The sequence below is a fragment of the Ascaphus truei genome, chromosome 3, assembly GCF_040206685.1.
Source record: "Ascaphus truei isolate aAscTru1 chromosome 3, aAscTru1.hap1, whole genome shotgun sequence".
Lineage (NCBI taxonomy): Eukaryota > Metazoa > Chordata > Amphibia > Anura > Ascaphidae > Ascaphus > Ascaphus truei.
The window spans coordinates 62,306,886-62,324,792 of NC_134485.1; positions in this window are offsets into that span (position 1 = coordinate 62,306,886).

The window sequence follows — 17,907 nt, forward strand, 5'->3', positions numbered from 1 at the left end:
GGGCAAGACAAGGATGTTGCTGGCTACGGACACTTCGTATTGATGAGGTCAGTAGTACTTTATTTATTTGAATATTCTAGTTAATGTTTTTAATAATGGGCAATTAATCTATTATCCATATCTGGATAATAGTTATTTTGCACATTATTGTACTGTAGGTGTTGGGGGGGAGGGTGTATGTATTGAATGTATAGGCCAGGTTTTTTTTTTTTACATTCAGGTTTGGTTCTGTGGTTCTGCGTGGGACCTCTGGAGACCACCTGTGGGTATCCTCGGGTATCCCAAGGGTATCAGGCTGGTGGTTCCACGGGTGACACATGCGGGGATGAAGATGTGTGGTCCCACTTCTGTGGGGGCACCGCCGACCCGTAGTCTGCGGGGATGACGATGTGTGGTCCCACTTCTGTGGGGGCACCGCAGACCCGTAGTGAGCACCCGTGAGTTCCCCAGACCCCCGAGGGAACCACCCGAGGCCCCGCAGACACCTGTGGGTCTTACCCGGGGCTCCCAGACATCCGTGGGCCTACCGTGGGGACCCAATTGTGGCCCACGGTGCCCAAAGGAGACCACCTGGGGGCCATGGTGCTGGCTGGATCCACCAGCAGGCCTCCAGAACCTGTGTAAAAAGGGCTGCTGGTAAACTGTAGGTCTGTCCAGGTGCCCCGCCAGCCCACCGGGGACTCGCGTGGGGCTGCGTTATGAGCCCTGTATGTAAAAGAATAAATCTTGTATTTATGGGGGGGGCACAGGGGGTGGGTAATGTATTTAATAAATAGAATGATGTTTATTGTGGGGCTGTGTATTGTTTTTATTGTGGGTACTGGGGGTGGGGAGGGTGTTTCCCCAATGGTATGTGGGTAGGCCTCCCTTGTGGGTAGTGGGTGGGTGGTTAGGCCTCACGGGTGTGGGGGTTAGTGTGGGAGGGTATGTAGGCGTCCCGAGTGGTGGGTGAGGGTGGTTTAACCCCTTAATGACTGTAGATGTTAATAACCGCTATGGTGATTAAGGGGTTAGGGGACATTTCTTTGTATGTTTTTTAATTTTTGTCTCTGTTTTGCAGCAAGCAGCAGAGGGGCCGTGGGTAGTGGGTAGTGGGTGTGGGTGTGGTTATTTACACGGAATCCCCCTCCCCACATTTACATACAGTACACTGCACTCACAGAAACACAGGCCAAGCAGATTTTACTGACACAATAGGGGGAGGGGGGCTTACACAGATTAGTCAAAGCAGGGAAGTTTAGCAGACACAATAGGGGGAGGGTTTTTTACATAGATTACAGTGAAGGCAGGAGGTTTAAAACACACAATAGGGGGAGGGGGTTTTACATAGATTACAGTGAAGGCAGGCAGGTTTAAAACACACAATAAAAATATGTATGTCATGTATTTATTGTTTATGTATTTTAAATACACAGGGGGTGTACTGTATGTTGTTTATTGCAATGTTTATTGGGGGTAAATCAAATGTCCCCAATAAACATGCTATTCTGCCTTCATTGCCTTAGCGGCTATCAGCTAAGGTAATGAAGCAGCATTTCTGTATTTTTAATAATATTGTGCAGGAGCAGGGGGTCCCTGAGCATTAATTTCTGGCTCAGGGAACCCCCTGCTCACTGTACAATATTATTAAAATACAGAAATGCTGCTTCATTACCATAGCACATAGCCGCTAAGGTAAGGAACGAGTGTTTATTTATATATGTTTTTTTATTTATACTGTACATGTGCAGAGGGTCTCCGGAGCTGAACAGCGTTGGTTTCAGGTCCGGGGACCCCCATGCTCCCCGAGATACAGGCCCCTTTAGGGGGTGCCGGTATCCCTCTGCTTGGGTTACAGGCTTCGGTTACGTGATCGGGCCATTTAAACGCAGAGGGATACCGGCACCTCATAAAGGGGGCTGTATCTCGGGGAGCAGGGGGTCCCCCGACCTGAAACCAATGAGGTTCAGCTCCCGAGACCCCCTGCACATCTACACTATAAATAAAAATGTATTTTAAATGTATTTATTTATATTGATTTATTTATTTATTTAGATTTATTTATTTATTTTTTGGCGGCTGCTGTGTGTGAGTTTTTTTTTATTGTGGGTAGTGGGGGTGGGTGAAGGGGGTATTAGCCCCAACGGTGGCTGTTTAGGGCTTGCGGGGGGTAGCGGGAGGGCTTAACCCCTTCATGACCGTAGCGGTATTAACTGCTACGGCCGTGAAGGGGTTAAGTGCACCTGCAACCCCCCCACAAGCCCTAAACTCACACCAAGGGCCAAATACCCCCCTCACCCACCCCCGCTACCCACAATAAAGCGGGCACGGTGAGTTAACCCCTTCATTGCCTTAGCGGCTATACGCTAAGGTAAGGAAGCAGCATTTCTGTATTTTTAATAATATTGTGCAGGAGCAGGGGGTCCCTGAGCATTAATGTCTGGCTCAGGGAACCCCCTGCTCACTGTACAATATTATTAAAATACAGAAATGCTGCTTCGTTACTGTAGCACATAGCCGCTAAGGTAAAAAACGATTCTTTATTGATGTGTGTGTTTTATTTATACTGTACATGTGCAGAGGGTCTCCGGAGCAGAACCGCTGTGGTTTTAGGTCCGGGGACCCCCTGCTCCCCGAGATACAGGCCCCTTTAGGGGGTGCCGGTATCCCTCTGCTTGGGTTACAGGCCGTGGTCACGTGATCGGGCCCTTGAAACGCAGAGGGATACCGGCACCTCATAAAGGGGGCTGTATCTCGGGGAGCAGGGGGTCCCCTGACCTGAAACCAATGAGGTTCAGCTCCCGAGACCCCCTGCACATCTACACTATAAATAAAAATGTATTTTAAATGTATTTATTTATATTGATTTATTTATTTATTTAGATTTATTTATTTATTTTTTGGCGGCTGCTGTGTGTGAGTTTTTTTTTATTGTGGGTAGTGGGGGTGGGTGAAGGGGGTATTAGCCCCAACGGTGGCTGTTTAGGGCTTGCGGGGGGGTAGTGGGAGGGCTTAACCCCTTCATGACTGTAGCGGTATTAACTACTACGGTCGTGAAGGGGTTAAGTGCACCCGCAACTCCCCGCAAGTCCTAAACTCACACCAAGGGCCAAAATACCTCCCTCATCCACCCCCGCTACCCACAATAAAGGTGGCACGGTGAGTTAACCCCTTCATTGCCTTAGCGGCTATACGCTAAGGTAATGAAGCAGCATTTCTGTATTTTTAATAATGTTGTGCAGGAGCAGGGGGCCCCTGAGCATTAATTTCTGGCTCAGGGAACCCCCTGCTCACTGTACAATATTATTAAAATACAGAAATGCTGCTTCGTTACCATAGCACATAGCCGCTAAGGTAAAGAACGAGTGTTTATTTATATATGTTTTTTATTCATACTGTAGATGTGCAGAGGGTCTCCGGAGCAGAACCGCTGTGGTTTTAGGTCCGGGGACCCCCTGCTCCCCGAGATACAGGCCCCTTTAGGGGGTGCCGGTATCCCTCTGCTTGCTTTACAGGCCGCGGTCACGTGATCGGGCCCTTGAAACGCAGAGGGATACCGGCACCTCATAAAGGGGGCTGTATCTCGGGGAGCAGGGGGTCCCCCGACCTGAAACCAACACGGTTCAGCTCCGGAGACCCCCTGTACATGTACACTATGAATAAAAATGTACAATACTGTATGTTAGGGGTTATAGGGGACGGCCTTAAAGACAACAGCTCGCAAACGCCCCCATGCGTTTTTACGCGGCATTGCAGTATTGCAGCCAGCCGGAATAAAATGCTTAAATCACAGCTGCGAATATAACGCTATATACCCCGGGAGAAAACGACACAAAACCGCACATCACCGGGGGCCTCTGAAATTCGCGGAGCTAGCCAAGTAAGAATAAAGTTGGTCGCCAGTGTATACCCTCATCTGGTTTCTTTTCAATTACACCTTCTCCTTTTGTGCACTTTATTTATAGTTACAGTGCACTGGCTTCAGTTTTATTTTGTCTCAGTTTTAAAACCTTTTCTGGTTGGTCTTTTTTAGAAACCTTTTCTGGTGATTTTAAAAATATACAGGCATACCCCGGTTTAAGGACACTCACTTTAAGTACACTCGCGAGTAAGTACATATCGCTCAATTGGCAAACGGCAGCTCACGCATTCGCCGGTCAGCACGTCCTGAACAGCAATACTGGCTCACTACCTGTAACGAAGCTGTGCGCAAGCGGGGAGACTATAGAGCCTGTTCCACATGTATTATTTACATCAGTTATGCACGTATATGATGATTGCAGTACAGTACATGCATCGATAAGTGGGAAAAAGGTAGTGCTTCACTTTAAGTACATTTTCGCTTTATACATGCTGTGGTCCCATTGCGTACGCTAATGCGGGGTATGCCTGTATCAGGTTCTAACTTCACACTTAATACAAACAGCACTTGAAATCAAACAGTAATACAGTCACACAGATCAGGACACGCAAACCAAGTACACTTGATTACTTTATTATTGTTTGGCATTTGCTAGCTACTTTTACACAGACCTATTTTTATGTGCAGAAAATAATCATTTAGAAGTTGATAAGCAAACAAAAAGCACTTGTGTTTTAAAGCTAATTTTTCATGTTTTTCTAAACATTGGGCTGGATTCCTGACTCCTTTGATTTAAATCACAGAGAAAACACGTTTCACCATACCTCTGTGTCCGTACGCTCGCTTCGCGAGTATGGACACTAATTCTGCCCTACAGACCGCCGTAGTAGTGACAGCTAATTCCCCTCTCCCAACAGGCAAACGCCAGCTCGGGCATGTGCCTGTCAGCACGTCCTGAACAGCAATACTGGCTCCCCACCTGTACCAAAGCATCGATAAATGGAAAAAAGGTAGTACTTCACTATAAGTACATTTTCGCTTTACATACATGCTCTGGACCCATTGCGTACGTTAATGTGGGTATGCCTCTAATCAAATTATATTAAAGAGAGATCTCTTGTGAACTATTCCTAAAGGCAGTGGTACCCCATTCTATCGTCCCTTATCCCTAAAACACAAGGATTTATGGAAATCATATACATTACACTTCCTTCTTGGATAGTATAACCCTCACCCACCACTGTACCAGAATTGTTTTTTATTATTAGAAAATTACGAAAAACAACTTGTTACCCTCAACAATGTCTGAACTGTTAAATTATAATTAGATTTAGTAGAGATTATTTAGCCTCAGAAATCTCATGTGACTAATGAGAATTCACATAACTGATTACAACACTGAACATTTACTGTAAAAAAAGGGCTTCAGTATATTTATAACTATTCACTATATACAGTCCACTCAGAATAATTAATATCATGTTATCATCTATGGGATATGTGTTTCATTCCCAACTTCATCCCTCCTTTCTTGGCTTAAACAGTTTTCACAGTTCACTTACTGTATTACCAAAACCCACTTACCAAGATGGCTAAGCTATAAAAATCAACATACATGTTCACAATGTACATACCTACTTTAATTAATATTCAACATACTGTACACAGTACTGCTTTAGCCCATGTTCTACATGAAATCTACACATAATATTATCTGGTTAATTAGAGACAATTCTTAAATAGTTACATACTGTAGTTGCATAGTAGATGAGGCTGAAAAAGGATGTATGTCCATCAAGTTCAACCTACTGTATGCTAAATTTAGATGACAAATATATAATCCTGTATTTGTATTTACAGTATATTGATCCAGAGGAAGGCAAACAAAAACCCCAGTGACATATCATCTAATGATCTCATAATAAGAGAAATAATTTCCTTCCTGACTCCAAATAATGGCAAAACATACCGTACAGGACACCTACAAGCTCATATTGAACCCCCAAAATAACCACAACATATATAAAGGAGCATATAAGTGTCACAGAGGAGTGCTACTGAGCATGGCAATATATATTTAAAACCAGAGACAGAACATGAAACACAGACAGAGCTCAGTACTTATACACGTTACAGTGCCTAAATATATATGTATAGATAGCTATTAAATAAAATGGTCTTTTAGTTTAACATTTTGGCCGAAGTGTTGTAAGCCCCTGAGCCACTACACGGCAGACCACATCTCAAGGGTCCCTAACACTAATATAAATTCTTAATAACCTGTGCATTACCAGGAAGAATGGTTTATAATAAATCTGTCAAAATTAGTTGCATAGTTCTAAGTCTGATTGAAGCTTTTATTAACCTGTACATTACCAGGAAAAGCACTCTGTATTAGATTTGTCACAATCATACTGCAAGCAAGCAAGTTCCCCTGAGAGTGGGAGATGCTATGGGGTGAGCTTTTAACCATTTAAATGTGGGAGGGGGTGAGCTTCAATTAGGTAGGAGGTTGCCACCCTCCAATCAGCTAAGACCAGCTGAACAAGAATTGTAAAACATACAGGACACCTACAAGCTCATATTGAACCCCCATAATAAAGATTAATTTCCTTTTTCCCTGCGTCCTTTTCCTTTCTCAACTGGAAATATCCTGTGATTCCAGAACTACCCTCTGAAGTTGGTTACTTTAACAACCAAAAGCTAATTATTTTCACATAAAATGTGAGTGCACATTTTGCTTTAGTATTCAACTAATACTTCAACTACTCAAGTGGCCCAGAACGAACCCACTTGTTATCCGGTGCGGCACCCATCAAGGGAATCTTTATATATTGTCCACATTGGAACTATAACGTATCCTTTTTAGCCCACAGTATTTTGGCGCTTGTTCTTTCCCCACTCTATTACTGTAAAGAACCCTTTCCTTTGTTGCTGTCACGCTGTGCAGCCCGCAGACCAGACCAGTCCCCTGTACTGAGGTTTGATGTAGAGTATACGCACCGACAGCAGAGGGGGCGTGTCCAGGATGTGGCGTAGTAGAGTGGCCAGGCCTGGATGTAGATAAAGAATGGTCAAATACTTGCCGAGTCCGAGGATATAGAAAGTTCCGTAGTCAACTAATACTCACATATACAGTATTACACTATTTGTGTTTCATCTGTTCCATTGAGAATATCCTGCTACCGGTGAGCCTGCACGACACTGCGAGTCCTGCTACTGGAGACGGTATACATAATCAGAGGTGTCCTGATAACTGAGAGTCTGCAACACCAGTGTGGTTAAACTTAGCAACCGAAATGCCCGCTTGATTTCACCAAATGTGAGTGCAATACTTTCCCTGCTCAAACTGCTATACAGGCATACCCCGGTTTAAGGACACTCACTTTAAGTACACTCGCGAGTAAGTACATATCGCTCAATAGGAAAACGGCAGCTCACGCATGTGCCTGTCAGCACGTCCTGAACACCAATACCGGCTCCCTACCTGTACCAAAGCTGTGCTCAAGCGGGGAGACTATAGAGCCTGTTACAAATGTGTTATTTACATCAGTTATGCACGTATATGACGATTGCAGTACAGTACATGCATCGATAAGTGGGGAAAAGGTAGTGCTTCACTTTAAGTATATTTTCGCTTTACATACATGCTCCGGTCCCATTGCGTACGTTAATGCGGGGTATGCCTGTATACAGTATTACACTATTGTGTGTCTCTACTTCTCTTTATATATTTACAATTTTGATGAGATTGTGCGCATTTGGAACCCTGCCCTTCTTTACACTAAGGGCAGTAAAAATGTGGAATTCATTACCCATGGAGAGGTGATGGCAGATACAATAGACAGGCCAGAGGGTCACCCGCATATGCTTTAGGCATAGGGATTCTTAAAGGTGCGGTTGCTGCTGGTGGCGAAGTGGTGAGAGAGTGGATAGTTGTTGTATCAAACCGGTAATCTGCGTTCAAAAAGTTTGGATGCATTGTGCAAGGGACGTAAGTAGCTCCCCCACCTCAGCCAGACCAGTCCCCTGTACTGAGGTGGGATGTAGAGTATACGGACAGACAGCAGAGGGGGGGTGTCCGGGATGTGGCGTAGTAGCGTGGCAGGCCTGGATGTAGATAAAGAATGGTCAAGTACTTGCCGAGTCCGAGGATATAGAAAGTTCCGTAGTCAAAATCCGTAGCAGAATCCGAGAGTCTTAGAGGTTAGAGTAGTTAGTAGGAAAGCCGAGTTCAGGAGCTGTAAGAAATAAACACAAGAGAGCACGACACAGGTTCCAAGCAACACAGGTAGCAAGGAGCTATGCAGAGCAAGGAAGTAAAGACAAAACAGGATATTTAAAGCGACAGTGACCAATCCGGACGAGGGGCATGGCGGAGGCGTGTCAAGGAGCTGCTCGTGAGTGGCTGAGAGACCAGGAAGTAGTAGAGCACAGCTGAGAGTCTGTAACACCAGTGCCAGAATCCAAGATGGCGGCGGCAGAGTTCAAGGTATGCACTGGACGGCGGCATGGGTAGCGACGGGGGACAGGGGCAGCAGCCACTACAGTACCAGTAGTGGGTAAGGAGGGGTCACGCCGCAAGGGACATGGCCCCCGATTCCTTCCAGTTGCCAGTGAAATCTTCTTTCCTCCAACCTTAACGTATGACCTTTTGTCACTTGCACTGCCCAAAAGTATTCTAAATAATAAGAATACAATGCATGTGAGGTAATTTTTTTGTAATGGAGGCAAAACTACACATAATTCATGCCTCTAAAGCGGTTAATGTTAAATTAAACAGCACTAACCCCATCCAAGTGGAGTTTATCCCCAATCTTCTTATTCAATCTTCTGTTTCACATTAGCCAGTTAGTTTTTCCAATTGTGTGATCACCAATTTGACAAGTTTTAAAGGCGGTCCTTCTGTATACATGTTTGTGGGTGGTGGATTTGTTGTGATTGCTCCATCAGAGATTGTGGAAAGATAGCGAGAAAGTTGATGTTGGGGGTGTTGGTTGTGGGAGTTGGGGACGCGTTTTTGTGTGTGTTGGTGTTGGGGCATTGCTTTCTAACTGTTGACCTGTCTCGCTCCTGCCTTTTGCCTGTAAACTCCTTGAACGTCTTGTATTCTCTCGGTTGCTCCCCTTTCTCAACACCCATTCTCTCCTAGACCCTCTACAATCTGGCTTCCGCACTGCTCACTCGACTGAAACAGCCCTCACTAAAATAACTAATGACCTCCATGCTGCCAAAGACAGGGTAATTACACTCTGCTCATATTACTCGACCTCTCTGCAGCATTTGATACTGTGAACCACCCTCTTATCCTCCACATTCACCATACTCTTGGTGTTCGTAACAAAGCTCAAACCTGGATCAAAGTTTGTGAGTGTCTCTCTGCTTTATCATCCTGGATGGCCCTCCGCCGACTTAAACTTAACATTGCAAAAACAGAGCTCCTCATACTTCCTCCCAAACCTGGCCTCACTACCTCCTTCCACATTACTTTTGGAAGTACCATCATTCACCCAGTAGCCCAAGCACGCTGCCTGGGGGTCACACTCGACTCCTCTCTCACATTCTCCTCTCACATTGAAAACGTCTCTAAAACCTGTCGTTTTATCGTCCGCAATATTGCAAAGATACGCCATTTCCTCTGTTGCTCGATTGCTAAAACTCTGACTCAGGCCCTCATTCTCTCCCGTCTCGATTACTGTAACCTTTTGCTGTCCAGCCTTCCTGCCTGTCACCTGTCTCCCCTACAATCTATCCTAAACGCTGCTGCCAGAATCACTCTACTTTTTCCTAAATCTGTCTCAGCATCTCCCCTGCTGAAATCACTCTCCTGGCTTCCTATCATATCTTCCTATCATATCCCGCATCTCGCACTCAATTCTCCTCACTTTTAAAGCTTTACACTCTTCTGCTCCTCCTTACATCTCAGCCCTAATTTCTCGCTATGCACCAACCCGACTCTTGCGTTCTGCTCAAGGATGTCTTCTCTCGACCTCCTTTGTATCTAAAGCCCTCTCCCGTCTTAAACCTTTCTCACTGACTGCCCCACACCTCTGGAATTCCCTTCCTCTCAATACCCGACTAGCAAACTCTCTATCCACCTTTAAGACCCACCTTAAGACACAATTGCTTAAAGAAGCATATGAGTAGCACCATAGATACTACTAGGCACATGATACATAAAGCTTGCCCCCCTGCAGAAGCACTTACCAATATGCCCTCCTACTGTCTCTGAACGTTCCTCCTACCTACCAATTAGATTGTAAGCTCCTTGGAGCAGGGACTCCTCCTCCTAAATGATACGTTTATGTCTGAAGCACTTACTCCCATGACCCGCTATCTATATTATTTGTTATTTATATGATTGTCACGTGTACTACTATTGTAAAGCGCTATGTACATTACTGGCGCTATATAAATAAAGACATACAATACAATACAATTGCTGGGAGTGTGTGGTTGTGGGTGTTTGGGATGTTTGTTAGTTTAAAAACAGGTAAAAAAAAAAGACACAGCACTACTTCCATGCAAGGTGAAAAAACATCAAAACGAGAGCGTTCCCAAAGTGGAAAAAAATATATAAAGTAATTTATTGGATCATAAAAAACATACAAAGGCAGGAGGCCCACACCTACACGTTTCAAGCCTTAGCTCTTTATCAAGGTGAATAACAAGTGTACTTACCGGATTTTATGTATGCTGTGAGTGCCATCGTCTCCAATCCCCTCCGCTTCCGGGAGCGCCAAAATGGCGCGGGAGGCGTGATGTCAGCACGTCACAGCAATAATCAAAATTTTATTAACAAACGTGCGACAGCAATACTCTCACTGTTGAACACTGTATGTTGTGAGCACCATTACCCCCAATCCCAACCCCTTCTCAGAGTGTCAAATGACACAGGAACTGTGACATCAGTGCATCACCACAACAGTGGAAATTTTATTGGTAAACTTCAAACAACAATATTATCACTCCGGTAGTAGACTTAAAGGGTTAAAAACAATATCGAATTGAACAAAATAATTAATAAAAACCATAATAAATATTATTAAATGAAAAAAGGGACAACAATAAACATTCAAATCAGATCTACCCTATTGAATGTTAAATCTCTTACTAGTAAATTCTTGAAGAGAAAAAGAAGGAAAAACACTAAATAAAAATAAAATGCAATAAGGAAAGGCAACAAATGAGTGTACAGTATAACTATAGAGAAGAGGAGCGTTGAAAGCAACAGTGAAAAATTAAAGTATATACACTGGCGACACACTTTATTCGAGCTCGGCTAGTCCCACGAATTCGGGTATACCCGGGTGTATTGAGGTTTATGACTGTTTTCTGCCCGAGTGCATTGAGTTATTTTCCATGCAGGGATTGAAGCATTTTATTCCCGCAGGCTGCAATAATGCACAGTATACTTATATCTAAGAATAAATTATAAACAACTGTTGAATTTAAAGTATCTTATAGACAATGCTAATCATTTATATCTCGCATGTCAAACTCATAAAACAGAGATGATATTAATCCAGACACGTCCATTCACTGTAGATGTAAATGAAAGGAATGACACTAATGCTGGATAACGAACGCTTGAATAAACTATTTCCAGAGAAAAATTATGATGTTGTGTGTATGCGTTAATGGGCATTAAAAGAAAATAATGAAAATGCATCCATTATCATACATTTTCGATACTTAAATGGTACTCCATCAAAGGACTTTACATTCTCCTGTGCTGATTACAGCTACTTGCTTATGTGGTTTGAGCATTCCACAATGTTTTTGTGATATGTGTGTTGGTTTAAGCTCACCCATCCCACCCCTATTTAATTAGCAGGTCCAAGTACACATAGGTTATTGCAGTAGTCATTGAGAGACGTCTTCCCCCAGGAGAAAGGTGGTAATTGATGGCCTTTGCTGCAGTGATAACCTATCTATATATCTATTTTTCTTGCTCTTTTGTAACTGACACTACATAGCTGTGGTTTTGTGCTGCGTCTGTTAGTTCCAGACGAAATAAACACCAGTTTATTTGATCTCTGTCCTGTCTAGTGTGTGATCCCGTCCTGGGGGGTTATGCACTAAGCAGTGATAAGTGCTTTTAAGTGGGATAAAAAGCCATTATAGCAGGTTACTGCACTGTTATCACTGCTTTGGGAATCTCACAACAGGCAGAATTGCGCTACAAAGGCATTTATCTCACTTAAAAGCACTTATCACTGCTTTGTGCATACTGTAGCACCCAGAAAACCCACTTATCACTGCTTTGTGCATAACCCCCTGCTCTCCTACCCACCCCCCCTGCCCCCAGATACAAAAAACATCACTACAGCCCCCCCCGCTAGAATTACCACCACTTACCCGCCCAGCTAAAATTACCACCACTTACCCCCCAAATACAATTTCCACTTACCTCCCTACCCCCAAACACAATTTCCAATGACATTCCCCCTCTAATACTTAAAATACTAAATAGTTTTTGCATGTGTAAACCTATATTAATTGTGGTACTATTAAATGTTACGTTTTAACTGCCCCGGTGTGCACCACTAGTGTGCTTCTTGCTAGAGAATAGTTGGTTTTCATCTATATCTCTATTTTTGATAATTTTTCAAAAACAGCACACAGGTAGCACCCACTGCCATTCTAGGCATTAGGGCAAATCTATATTTACATTACCTGATTTCAACTGCATTACTTAATAGTGAGCGGTGTATTCCTCTCTGTTGTTACAAGATAGATCATACAGATGTAGCCAGAGTTCATGTTCCCGCTGCCAGCGGCACCCGCTGGATCCTGACTGCAACACCCACGGCAGCGGGAAATCTCTATGTGAGGATCCCATTCGGCAGAATGGACACCCCGCAGGTAGCTGGAGCTTTTACTGTCCCATGAACAGCAGCTCTGGGGACATTTTCATTGGGTTATATCTTTAAGTAGAGTTTGCAGCAGGACACACACAACGCGCCAGCAGGAGCCTTCACAATTGTGTTTTCCAGGAGTGGCCAACTCCAGTCTTCAAGGGCCAACAACAGGCCAGGTTTTAAGGATATCCCTGCTTCAGCACAGGTGGCTCTTAGAAAATTAAGGCATTTGGTTTTGAATGATTCTGCTTTTAATATCTCAGTTTCTATCTAATCATTAATTTCCTTATGACGCATGGCTGTTGAATTAGTGTGACACTCTGATAACATGGTTTGTCTGTTGGATATTATTTCATATCCTGCCTATAAAGTTATCTGTATTTCTGATCTTATACTTTTCCTGGTACCTGTCACTTATAAAACCCTTCATTCATAGTCCTATGTGAAAAGATCTGATTTGAGATATTAATTTGCCTAGCAAAAGAAATGTTTTCTGTTTTCTGTATACTATTGAAATCAATACATCCAATATAATGTTTTTTTTTTTTAATGTACAGTTTACACTACATTTGTACAGTATTCTGCCTCAGAGAAACTAAATGCACAACTCTTTAATTGGGGAATTGGGTACGAATTAAAAGACTTCTCCAGGGCAGGATGTTTTTAATGAATTGAATAGCCTATAAACTCCCCTAGCAATGCTTATTACTAACACATCTGTTTTGCATTGTTCTAGAACTCTGTGTGGCACCTCTTATTGCAGAGACACAACCTTTGCCAGGGGTCTCTATTTACTTCTAATTGCTATACAAACAGGGCGGCAGCAATTGAAAAATGGCATGGGAGAGAATCCATGACACTTTTATTGTGGCTTGTAGAATTGAAAAACAAACGTGCATGCGTGACACTTTTATTGTGGCTTGTAGAATTGAAAAACAAACGTGCGTGCAATGAGCGCAATAAGCATTAAAGCTAGCCTGTTAAAGAGGCACTTTTCAATGCTATCCGATTCCTTAGAAAGATTGAAGTACCCCAAAAGTAAATGTTTCCCTTATTTGCTTCCTGCGTAAAAATTTATATATCTTTCTATTTGCTTCTGATTCACATAATTATAATCTTATTTGGTAATGGGGTTTTTTCCCCCTAATTTTTAAAGATATCATGTTGCCATCATAATAGCTACAGCTGCTGTGGCCGTTATTCAAACAAATCACAGCACCGATTTCGTGTGCTCTGCTGTACTCCACGCAGCATGAACGCGGCCAATCGCCCCATGCACCCGCGCTTATCGCGATTGCTTTGTTGAATTTCATGGATTCTGTTTCTTTGGGTGCAATGAAATGAATGAATTGCAGTGTGTACCGTACTGTGCTACTGTGCTACTGTGCTACTGTGCTACTGTGCTACTGTGCTACTGTGCTACTGTGCTACTGTGCTACTGTGCTACTGTGCTACTGTGCTACTGTGCCAATTTCAGGTGTTTAAAAACCAGAACTCTAAAATGCCATTTTCTGCACTCGCCTCACTCGCCGCACTCGCGTCTTAAGGCGGTACGGTTGGAAGACATTCCACATCATGACATCGGTATTCCGATGTACACAATGCGTGATTTGTTTGAATAATGGCTGCTGCTGCTGCAATTAAAAGGGAAACCATGTTCCCGTATATAAGGTTGGATACATTCACTGGTGGGGGGGATTTACTCCAAAACTACAATATTTCTGTATGTGGTTTTGGTTTTCTGTTCATAAAAAAATGAATGAAAGGAAGAGCCGTTCTTAGGGTTTGCTTGTATTTTGCTCAAATTCGAAAATGTATTCTGGGGTTCGACACGAACATCCAAATAAAAGTTGAAATTGGAAAATCTCGGTTTTGAACCACAAACCATCCCATCCTTGGTACTGTACATACTCAGGGTGGGCACTTTCACTGCTGTTGTGGTATTGGATTTGTAACCAGAAAAATAGCAACCGCACACTTGGTGCAAAATGTGGTGCAAAATCAGCTTGGATGCTTTCTTTTATTGCATCATACTGTAGGTGCAGATCATTAACAGAAGGGTTCGTGGGCGCAGTCTCTTCAGGTGAATTGTCGATTTACTTTCTGCAGTATAGGCAGGAGCAAAGCCAGGAATTAGCCTGATGTAGGGCATGTTTGCTTGGTGGTAGGAATTAGCGCAGTGCACTGCAGAGGTGAGCTAGCATTGCAGTCTAGTTATACTCGGTGTCAGTGCATAGTGCATTCATGTTATATGTCATGTCAGTGTATGACGCAGTCAGGTTATACTCAGTGTCATTGTATAGTGTAGTATCAGAGTCCCTGACTGCACTATGCACTGAGTATAACCAGACTGTACAATACACTGACCCTGAGTACATCCTGCACTATACATTGTCACAGTGTATAACCTGACTGCATTATACACTGACCTGGACTATAACCACACTGCTCAATAGCAGCCCTGAATATAAGGAAATTAATACACATAATTAGTGGAGTAAAATTAACATGAAAACAAATCAACACTGCATTCAAGAAAAAATCCACATATTTATTCTTACTAAATTGAAAGTATATTAATGCAGAAGCATTAGCAACACAGAATACATTACATTAGCATAATGTAATGTACAGTATGCGAGCAATACTAAAACAATGCAACATAGTACATAAAGATATACTGTACCAAGAAATTATCTATTAAATGGGTAATGTGAGACACGTGGGGTTATGGGATGGGGGGGATTGTAAAATGTGGGAACAGTGTGAGGGTGGTGGGGGGGGAGAGTGTGATACGTGGGAGGGGGGAAGAGTGTGATACGTGGGGGGTGGGGGCATCTTGGTCACTCACTGCTCCTCACATGATGGAGCTCTCATTTCCACACCGGTGCTTCTGAGCAGAGCAGGAGTGTGAAGCACTGGCCGCTCAGCCCTCCCTGCCCAGCTCTTTATTCAGTGGTTGATTTTGTGGTGCGATAAAATAAATAAGGACATAGGAATCATCTAAATCAAAGGCAACATAGTAACAGATCTATTACAGAAAAAAAAAGCAATTTCCTTCCGATACACATACTGTAAGATACATGTGCTTAGAGGATATCAGTAGGGAAAGTGTCCTATAGCCCCTTGCACTATAGTTTTTATTTTTTTATTTTTTGCGATAAGGATATTACAGATATTACAGAACACCTCTAGGAACCAGCACCAGGAGAAAAATAAGTGGTGCTAGAAGGTATACAATGTGTGCTGATTAACCCTCAGAGGTTTTGGATTTGTAAACCATTATTTTGGTCATAGATTCAAAAGTTTTCCATTCGCAAACCCCAAGCTTTGCCCAATTTAAGCCTTTATACTCAGACATCTGAGCGCCAAAGTTCCGATCTTGAACCCGTGAACCTGTCCATCCTTAGTACATAGAATAACTCACAAATAGTCTCATCACTAAGAAGCCTAGGTATGGGTCATGAAATAGACTACAAAGATGGAATCAAATTTAATACTTCCACTTACAAATAAATGTGTGCCACTGCCATTAACTCACAATAATCCTGGGACGGAGTGCCCCTGTTAGGGTTTATTTAAAGTTACTGTGAATACTTTTAACAAATATTGAATACAAAATAAATAAACTGCTTCAACCATGCATTTGTATTTTTCCTTTGAATGCTAGTTTATAATACCCAAGATTAACACAGTTTTTTTTAGGTGGGGATTTCTGAACATAGTCCTACACACGTTGCTTATCCATAGGAAAAGGTAATGCTTTTGCACTTAGTGAATTCCCATGAATTTCACTTATGTTATATGTTCTATTTAATTTATTCACTGATAACTACTCACAAGTAGAGAAATGCTCAATTTTCACCCAAGGTCAAAAAGTATAAAACATTGGTCAATGTTTTTGTTTAAAATTCAGACCCTTCCTCTATCTTTTCCACACAATCGCCATCTCGTTACTGTTGGACACCATACAAGATTTACAAACTTTTATATGGAACAAAGAAATAACCCTGAGTAAAGAAAACCATCCTATGTCAGTCTAGAGTACATGGAGGCTTAGCACTACCATGCCATCTCTTTTGCACAATTCAGCCAAATTCAAGCATGGCACTCCGATACAACCTCTAAGAGATGGACAGAATTAGAAGCAAATATTTTGGCTCCTCTGGACCTTCAACACTGTTGTGGTCGCCAAATACAACACAAAAAGAGGCACAACCCTGTTTACCCATAATTGCTCATGACCTGGCCTTTTGGGAGAGGAACAAAAAGAAGTTCAATATCTCGACTGAGAGTTCATCTATGATCCCCATATTCTTAAACCTAGACTTTTCCCCAGGTCTGTGCATTCCCATAGTCAGAGAGTGGCAGTCTAAAGAGTTTTGCAGAACAAGAGCTGTAATGGACAATACCAAGTACCAAGGTCCACTCTTTTGCCACACTTATGGAATCAGACTCCAAAAGAGTGAGCTTTTCATTACCTTCAGATAAAAGGCTATGCCCAGCAAATTATATATTGCTGGACTCTTGTTAGTTAAAATACATTGGATTACCTTTTGAGCTATGAATGGCTATTTTTTGTCTATTTTGCATACATTTTTCAGCCTGAATAAACCAAAACACATCAATAGATAATTTATCCTATTGTCTCTACAAGACCATGACATTCATAAGGCTTTGTCCCTGGTGGCCGCGGCTGTGACGGCGATGGCGTGCACGGCGCACACAAGGTACAGCCCTCTATGGGGTCAGTTCCAGTAGCTTCCTGCACGCTCTGGCACAATACACGATGCACGACCGCCTTTGCTAAAAGACAAGAATTTTGTCTTTTGGCGGGCCAGCCAAGCATTGGCCACGTCACAGCGGCGGTACAGCCAATGAGGTCGAACCAGCTGCGTGATGTCATGGCCATGCCCCTGCAGCTCCTCCCAGTCGTGAGTTGCCAGTAGTCCACCTGGTCGCACTGATGCGGGGAACCAGTGCCGCTATGCACGCACACTGGGGCCTTAGCCTAAGAAGCAAATACTGCTGCTGAATTACACTGCTGATAATTTCATCTAGTATGTATAATTAACTGTTGTTCATTATGTTATGTAGCCTAGCCTCTGGCCGCTACTTCTTTTCCTGGGCCCTACCAGTGTAAGTCCTGAGAGGTGCAGGCAGTGGATGGGCTAATTCCTTCAAATAGGCCCTGTGTGCTTT